This window comes from Manis pentadactyla, chromosome 1 (genome assembly GCF_030020395.1).
Source record: "Manis pentadactyla isolate mManPen7 chromosome 1, mManPen7.hap1, whole genome shotgun sequence".
NCBI lineage: Eukaryota > Metazoa > Chordata > Mammalia > Pholidota > Manidae > Manis > Manis pentadactyla.
Window position 1 is genome coordinate 186729910 of NC_080019.1, and position 7438 is coordinate 186737347.

Sequence of the window (7438 nt, forward strand, 5' to 3'; positions counted from 1 at the left end):
AAACGATCCTTTCCAACACCCTGGCCTCTCAGCTCATCTCCTCACCTCCAGTGACCTTGCCATCCATCCTCTCTTGGTCACCTGCTCCCTGGTTGTACCTTAGACCTTGTCGTTAGCAATAGCTACACCATTCCATAGCTCAGTTTCAAGCATCCCACTCTTATCTTTCCATCTCACTCTCTCATGCACCCCAGTTCCAACAATCCATCCTGTCAGCCCCACTGGGACCTGCTGATCCTACCATCTTTTCTTTGTTTCACCTCCCTCACACCATCACTTCCTTTCCTAACCTAGCTTAAATACCATCACTATGATCACTCTTCAACTCCGTAGATCCCCTCTTACTGATCACATTCAAATGCTTTGCCTATTCCATGCCTGCAGCTGTGTGGCTGAAATGTGGCTGGAGAAAAACACATTTCTTTTTATTTTAATCGAATAAATTTGATATGTTTCATTGTGTGAGTTTAAGGTGTACAGTGTGTTACTTTAATATATTTATATATTGTAATATGATTGCCAATGTAATATTCACACATTTACAATTATATTGCCTCTGTTTATATACTGTTCATTAGATCTCTATAGGTTAACTACTCATTTCAAGTTTCTATCCTTAAACACCATCACTTTTACCCTCACTCCCCTCACCCCATCCCCTGGTAACCACCATTTTATTCTTTGTTTTTGTTACAGGTTTAACTTTTTTCGATTCCACATGTAAGTGATGTCATACAGTTCTTGTCTTTCTTTGACTTATCTTGTTTAGCATAATGTGCTTGGGGTCCATCCGTATTGTTGCATATGGGAGGATAGCTTCCTTTTTCATGGCTGTATAATATTCTATCATGACTTTGTACCATGTCTCTTTATCTGATCATCCATTGATGGTCATTTAACTTGTTTCCATATCTTGGCTATTGTGAATAATGCTGCATTAAACAGAGGAATGCATATATCTCATTGAAATCTTGTTTTCATTTACTTTGTGTATATACCCAGAAGTGGAATTGCTGGATTATATGGTAGATCTAATTTTGATCTTTTGAGGAATCTTCATATTGTTTTCCATTGTGGTTGGACCAATTTACATTCCCACCAACAATGTATAGGGGTCCCTTTTCACCACATCCTCACCAGCACCTGTTGGTTCTTGTCTTCTTGATGATGGCCATTCTGAGAGGTGGGGGTGATAGCTCACTGTGGTTTTGATTTGCATTTCCCTGCTGATTAGTAATGTTGAGCATCTTTTCATGTGTCTTGTTCATTTTGATTGCCTCTTTGGAGAAATGTCTATTTAGTTCCATCTATTTTTAAGTAAAATTGTTTTGTTACTGAGCTGACTGAGTTCTTTATATATGTTGGATATCAAATGCTTATCTGATGATTTGCAAAATTTTCTAACACTGTGGGTTATACATTCATTTTGTTAATTGTTTCTTTTGCTGTTTAGAAGCTTTTGAGTTTGATGTAATCCCATTGGTTGATTTTTCTTTAGTCATTTGTTCTTCTGGCATCAAGCTCAAAAAATTATTGCCAAGACCAATATTGATGAGATTCTTCTCTATGCTTTCTTCTAGCAATTTGGGGGTATCGGGTCTTATGTTTAAATCTCTGGTCCATTTCCAGTTAATTTTTGTGAGTGGTGTGGGGTAGGCATCCAGTTTCATTGTTCTGCATATGTTCCTCCAAGAAAAAACACAGGTCTGCTGACTGGTCTGTGTAAGAGATGTCACATGACCATGGTGCACCCTGGCACAGCAATACTTCCCTAGTCCGTTGACTCCCAACCTTCCCAGGTAAATATTTCCTTCCTTCCCTTCTCCTCAATCTTTCAGTCCCTTTTTGCCTCCATTTCACTCTCAGCTAATGACCTTGCTTCTTATTTTACTGAAAAAATTAAGACAAGCAGAAGAAATGTTCCCCAAATGCTCAAGTCACACGTACCACCCTGGAGTCTGTAACCACAACTTTCATGTCCCTCCTGCATCATCAAATGTCCCCTGTTTTCTGGTCATCCCACAGCAAAAACATCCTGGAAAAAACTTCTCAAAAGAGTCATCCATGCTCATTATTTCCTCACAATGGAAAGAGTGGAGAAAGAAGTGAAAAGAAGCCCAACCTTGTGTCCTGAATTCGTTCCCCACACCCCTTGGACTTTCTCGTATCAGGCCTCTCTCCCCACCCACCAGGGTCCAGGTCTCTAATCCCAGAGCTCTGCTCAGCCCTCCTGTCCGTCTCCCATCAGCTGCGCTGCAGGCCGCTGCCCATACCGCCCCCCTTGCAGTGCCTTCCCCCCTGGGTTTCTAGGACATCACAGACTCTGCCTCTCCTGACTAGTCCCTTCTGTGGGCTCCTTTGCTGGGGCCTCCTCGTTCCTCTGAGTCCTAGTGTTGGGGTGTTCCAGGCTCAGCTCTAGACCTCTGTCAACTCTCACTCCTTAGGTGAGCTCATCACTCTATTGGTTTGAAATAGATGGACAGATAGCTATACATATACATTAAGATACTCCAATTGTTGTTTCCAGTTTGGATTTCTCTCCTGGGTCCCACACTGGTATCTTCAATGGCCTACATCACATGTTCCCTTGCAGGCCTAACAGGCATCTCAGATTTCACACATCTGAAACAGCTCCTGCTTCCCTCCCAAGCCCACTCTTCTGAGAATCATCCTTGCTTGCCACAGGCTTAAGCCAAAAATCTTGGGATCATCTTGTATGCCTCACTTCCCTTCACACACCATCCAGTCCCCTTAACAAATCCTGTTTTCTCACTTTCAACATGTTTCTGGGATCCAGTCAGCTCTCACCTCCACCACCAGGGTCCAGATCACATTGTCTCTCTACTACAAAACAAGAACATCCCATATGAGTTTCCTGGGGTTGCCATAACAAAGTACCACAAACCAGGAGGCTTACAAAAGAAATTCATTCTGTCACAGTTCAGGAGGCTGGAAGTGTGACACGCTGGCGTCGGCAGGGTGGTGCTCCCTCCCAACGCTCTGGAGGCGTCCTGCTTCTTCCAGCTTTGAGGGACTCCTGACACCCCTTGGGGTTGTGGCTGCATCCTGCCAGTCCCTACCACCACCCCTCACTTGGCTTCTTCCCTGTGTCCTCTGGGTCTCCTCTCCTCATCTTAGGACACCAGATACTGATTTAGACCCCATCTTATGTCCACAGTGATTTCACCTTGAGATCCTGAACTATAATGCATCTGCGAAGACTCTACTTCCAAATAAGGTAATGTTCTGAGATTCCAGGTGGACATGCACTTGGGAGACGCTGTTCAACCCACTCCACCTCCTCCCCGGGCGGCCTGCTTCCCCACTGGGCCCTCTCTGGTCTGACTTCAAGGCAGCGGCCTGCGGACATCACTCCTCTGCCTAAGTCCTCCGAAGGCTCCTATTTCACCCAGAGGAAAGGGCAAAGTCCTAAAACCTGACTCAACCTGGGTGCCCCACCACCTCCCCTTTTACCTCCCAGCCTCCCCCCTCCCCTCTCTGCTCTGGTTACACTGGCCCCCACACCTTCCGTGCTGGCAGTGCCCTCTGCCAGAACACTTCCTTGATTCTATATTTAACAGACACACATAAAATGTTTATTATACACCAGGCCCAGTTCTAAGTATTTTATGACCATTAACTTACCTAATTCATTAAGCTATCTTAACAACCCTATGTCATGGGTATGAACACCCCTCACATTACAATGGAGGAAGCCAGGTACAGCAGAGTTAAGCAACTAATCAAGGCCAAGGCCACATAGCTAGTCAACAAATCAAATGCAGAGTCTGGGGAATGCAGGATCTTAACAGGGCATGGCACTGCCTCACCTTCAGGGCTTGATGAGGATCACCTTCCTGGGGAACTTTGCTGACCATCCAGTGTAGAAATGAAGCCCACACCCCTCTTGCCCCACTTCCTCACCCTGCTGTATTTTTTGCCCCTGCACTTTGCCATCTGATACAGGTTTTATTTACTTCTATCTATATTGTATGTCTCCCCCTAGGTGGTGGCTAAGCTCTGTTGGGCTATGAATTCTATCTGGCTGGTTTATTGGTGCATTCTCAGCCTAGAGTGGTGCCTGGCACATTGCATTTCAATGAATGAAGGTGAATTTTCCAAGAGAGAATGATAGATGTAAAGTCAAAGTGCCCTGGGCTGTGAAACCTCTTGTTCTAAGAGTACCAGCTCCAAAGGCCCTGTCTTCCCAGGTGGAGAATAGATTGGTCAAAAACTGGATAAAGATTAGTAAGGAAAATACTGGTAGACAAACAACCAAGGGTGAGTTGGCTGTAGGTAGCAAAACCCATAAAAAATGCATGCCCTGTGGCCCAGCAGTTCCACTCATGGGCATTTACATTGAATCATGATGGCAAAAAGAGTTAAGGTACAGGATGTTCACCAAATTATTCTTTTAATAAAATCAAAAAGTTGGAAATCACCTACATGTACTACAGTAGGAGACTACTGAAATAAATTGTGTATGGATTTACTATGCCACCATTAAAAATCAACATATAATAGCATGAGAAAATATATATGGCTTTATCAATGGGAGGAGAATGAAATTTAAACAATGCCTAATGGTATTTTAGATACATGAACTTAATATGAAAATAAATCAGATTTGCACAAAAAAAAGAGAACCAGGTTTACAAGGATAGTGAAAAATGTAGATGGATCACTATAATATCAGTGGGAGTTCATATGCTACTTTAGAAAATCAGTGACGAGATCTTGGCAATTATTCTGAGCACAGAAACATCATTAGGTTGGCACCATTTGGAAGAAAACCAACCAGCATGAGGATCGTCTGCACAGAAGGACTGGGTATGCACTAAGCAGGCTGTTCCAGGACACACTTGTCCTTCAGCTACAGTGATATGCCCGTGCTCATGTTAGGGTCCTCACACGCACAGCCTGGGGGCCCTGGAGAAGGACCTGGTATGAACCCTGCAGACTGAGAAGATGGCACAAAGGAGAGGTTTTGGTTTGAATGAATCTCAGCATAGCCTCAGTTGCTTGCTGGTGCATTCTCCCACTTGGCTGGTTCTCGTAGGTTAATAAGTCAATGTTGGTAGATTCCTTTTATTCCACTTCCTAAGCCAGTCTGAATAGCTGCTAGGACTGCATCTGAGATTAGGAGCCGCTCTTGTGTTGAAATGGGTCGTAGTGATGATGACAGTCTGATGCTGTAACCCAATGTTGGGAGAAGGGCAAGATACTTCTGAGCAGGGGCAGAGTGTGGGATTCGGGTTATTACTGGGTGAAAAAAAAACACCTAAAGAGCAGCAGTACAGTACCTTCTGATTTCTTCTAAATAAAAATCAGGAAAACCTCCTGAAATGCTGAACACCAACATATGAACAGGAGTTGTCTCTGAGAAGTGAGTGATAGGTATCACTTCTTTTGTTCATTTTGTTAACTATAATTGCTAATTTTTAAAAACAATGACCACGTGCTGAAGAACATGGCAGAAATATCTACAAAAACAAGAAAGACTGAGCAAGCAAAACAATATGAGAAGCAACCTCATGGGGCATCACAGCAAATGCATGAGTGAGGCTGGGATTTTGTTCAGAAGAAGTTCATATAGAGGAAGAGGTGTGGGAGATCGTAGCCCTGGTTTGTGAAATCATCATTGAAATCATCCTGGGAGCTCAACTGTGCTCTTCCTGGTCTTAGGAGAGACCCAAGAGGGCTCAGCAAAGCACGATAATAATGGAATTAAGAATATTGTAACAGTGTGGATTATTTAGCCTAAAAGAAATCATGGCCTTAAAAACTATCTTAAGTAAGTAAAGAGGTTTTAGATGGAGACAATGATCAACTGAGAACCATTTCACAGAGGATAAAGGAAGGAAAATGGATTTAAACTGATTCAGTGAAAGCGTGAGGAAGAGAGCCTTACCAGGGAGGCTGGTGAGAGCCTGGCGTGGGCCGACAGCGGGTTTGTTCAGTTCTGGGAAGACTGAATGTAGGAAACACCATCTGTCCTAGAAGATCTAGGGAGACTTTCCAGAAGGTTCCTTGAAGTTCCAGTCCTATGATGTCTCAATGAAGGTCCTGAATCCATTCCTGAATGACCTATCCTGGAACTCGAAGTGTCTGTATTCTTGGCCAGGACTGGCATCGGGAGAGCTGGTGGCCATCTGTGTGGAGGGAGGGCTGCCAGAATACCATCCCTACTGCCAAGTCACGCTGTCTGAAATCCTACCAGGTGACAACTGTCCTTTGGTCATCAAGAGCCCACTGGAGTGTGAGTGATGCCCTTATGGTTTTCTTTTTAAGTTCAGTAAGGAATAAGTGTGGAGATTTTGAGATAGCCAGTTTAAAATCTTCTCTCTTTAGGGATTGTTAAGAAATATGCCTTAGAAATAAGGTGAAGGGACATGTCCTCTCAATGTCATACTGAGGCATTGTTTGGCAGGCTCAGCCAAGGATTACTTAAAACCTGAGGAGACTGCACCAGTGTTTGACTTTACTATTTACTAGCTGATAAGCCCAGACACAGTAAAGTTACATGTTAACTTGTCAATTTCTGTCTCTTAGAAAAGATGCCCGTAAAGGTTATGGTTTTATCCCTTTGCAGGCCATTAACCAGTTTTGTGCCTAATCTAGCAGTCATTCTGTTTGTTCTTAAATGCCAGTAAATTCTGCAAATGCTCTTTGAACCATCTTTCCTATTGTACTGGTTTACTCATTAATGAGTTAAATAAATTTAAACATGTGCATTTTATTTTTGAATGAGAATCATGAGCTGAACTTTGAAAATTAATACTTGGACAGGAAGGAGGAGAGGAAACATTAGGATCGCCCCAAGAGTGTGACATTGATTGTCATCTGTATAGATTTTTATGGTCATTCTTTGAAGGAGAAGGATTCGTCAGTTCTCATGTAATCCATGATCAGCCAACCGCTCGGTGAGCAAGACGTGATTGCAGTCTTTCCAACTTGACCAGCGAGCTGAGGGCAAGGTCTGCAGGACTGTGCGGGAGTGAAGCCAGTGCTGCCGAAATGGGAAGGAAAGGATTCTGAGTGATCGAATGATTAAGATTCTGAAATAAGAACCCTGATGGATGCCAGTGTCACACTAAACAGGAAGATTGCAGAGGCCGGGGCATTCAGGGGAACCCGTCCTGATGGCAGAACGTAGCTAAGGCTCACTGGAGTAGAGGGGCTGCGGCAGAGTGGCCAGGAGCCAAAGGACTCAGCTGTGGGGCTGCTGACCCTTCCCTGATGGTGACACAGTCCAGCTGTGGCAGCAGGACCACTGGCCCGGTGAGGCCTGCTGGCCACGAGAGCCAGCATTTTCGACCATGCCCAGCATGTCCCGGGAGGAGGGCACAAATTAGGAAGTCCTCCGTGGGGACCCAACCATCGTAAAAATTATTTAGGTGACATGTGGGCAGAATGTCTGCTTGAGGTCACTGCTTGC